Raw genomic sequence first — 2611 nt, 5'->3', positions numbered from 1 at the left:
CGTAATAATATATAACGTTATACGATGTATCGTAGTACTCTATAACGTCATACGCTGTAACGTAATAGTATATAACGTTATACGCTGTATCGTAATAATATATAACGTTATACGATGTATCGTAATAATATATAACGTTATGCGAAATAACGTAATAGTTTATAACGCTGTACGTTATAACGTAATAGTATATAACGTTATACGCTATATCGTAATACTAAATAACGTTATACGCTATAACGTAATAGTATATAATGTTATATCATAATAGTATATAACGTTATACGTTATATCGTAATACTCTATAACGTCATACGCTATAACGTAATAGTATATAACGTTATACGCCATATCGTAATAGTATATAACGTTGTACGTTATATCGTAATAGTATATAACGTTATACGTTGTATCGTAATAGTATATAACGTTATACGTTATATCATAGTAGTTTATAACGTTTTACGATGTATCGTAATATTTTATAACGTTATACGTTATAACGTAATAGTATATAACGTTATACGCTATAACGTAATAATATATAACGTTACACCCTATATCGTAATAGTACATCACGCTATACGATGTATCGTATTACTATATAACGTTATACGATATATCTCAATAGTATATAACGTTATAGCCTCTATCGTAATACTATATAACGTTATACGTTATATCTCAATAGTATATAACGTTATACGCTATATCGTAATAGTATATAACGTCATACGCTATAACGTAACACTCTAGAACGTCATACGAAATAACGTAATAGTATATAACGTCATACGCTATAACGTAACAGTATGTAACGTTATATCATAATAGTATATAACGTTATACGCTATAACGTAACAGTTTATAACGTTATATCGTATTAGTATATAACGTTATACGTTATATCGTAATAGTATATAACATTGTACGTTATATCGTAATAGTATATAACGTTATACGATGTACCGTAATAGTTTATAACGTTATACGTTATAACGTAACAGTATATAACGTTATACGCATTTTCGTAATACTAAATAACGTTATACACTATAACGTAATAGTATATAATGTTATATCATAATAGTATATAACGTTATACGTTATATCGTAATACTCTATAACGTCATACGCCATAACGTAATAGTATATAACGTTATACGCCATATCGTAATAGTATATAACGTTGTACGTTATATCGTAATACTAAATAACGTTTTACGCTATAACGTAATAGTATATAATGATATATCATAATAGTATATAACGTTATACCTTATATCGTAACACTCTATAACGTCATACGCTATAACGTAATAGTATATAACGTTATACGCCATATCGTAATAGTATATAACATTGTACGTTATATCGTAATAGTATATTACGTTATACGATGTATCGTAATAGTATATAACGTTATGCGTTATAACGTAATAGTTTATAACGTTATACGTTATAACGTAATAGTATATAACGTTATACGTTATATCGTAATACTCTATAACGTCATACGCTGTAACGTAATAGTATATAACGTTATACGCTATATCGTAATACTCTATATCGTCATACGCTAGAACGTAATAGTATATAACGTTATACGCTAAAACGTAATAGTATATAACGTTATACGTTATATCGTAATAATTTATAACGTTATACAATGTGTCGTAATACTATATAACGTTATGCGTTATAACGTAATAGTTTATAACGCTATACGTTATAACGTAATAGTATATAACGTTATACGCTATATAGTAATACTAAATAACGTTATACGCTATAACGTAATAGGATATAATGTTATATCATAATAGTATATAACGTTATACGTTATATCGTAATACTCTATAACGTCATACGCCATAACGTAATAGTATATAACGTTATACGCTATATCGCAATAGTATATAACGTTATACGTTATATCGTAATAGTATATAACGTTATACCCTATATCGTAATACTATATAACGTTATACGTTATAACGGAATAATAAATAACGTTATACCCTATATCGTAATAGTACATCACGCTATACGATGTATCGTAATACTATATAACGTTATACGTTATATCTCAATAGTATATAACGTTATAGCCTATATCGTAATACTATATAACGTTATACGTTATATCTCAATAGTATATAACGTTATAACCTATATCGTAATACTCTATAACGTCATACGCTATAACGTAACACTCTAGAACGTCATACGAAATAACGTAATAGTATATAACGTTATACGCTATAACGTAACAGTATATAACGTTATATCGTAATAGTATATAACGTTATACGTTATATCGTAATAGTATATAACGTTATACGTTATATCGTAATAGTTTATAACGTTTTACGATGTATCGTAATAGTTTATAACGTTATACGTTATAACGTAATAGTATATAACTTTATACGCTATATCGTAATACTAAATTACGTTATACGCTATAACGTAGTAGTATCTAACGTTATACGCTATGTCGTAATACTCTTTATCGTCATACGCTATAACGTAATAGTATATAACGTTATACGCTAAAACGTAATAGTATATAACGTTATACGTTATATCGTAATAATATATAACGTTA

The sequence above is a fragment of the Bombus affinis genome, unplaced genomic scaffold (assembly GCF_024516045.1).
Source record: "Bombus affinis isolate iyBomAffi1 unplaced genomic scaffold, iyBomAffi1.2 ctg00000137.1, whole genome shotgun sequence".
Lineage (NCBI taxonomy): Eukaryota > Metazoa > Arthropoda > Insecta > Hymenoptera > Apidae > Bombus > Bombus affinis.
This window is presented reverse-complemented; position numbering follows the sequence as displayed.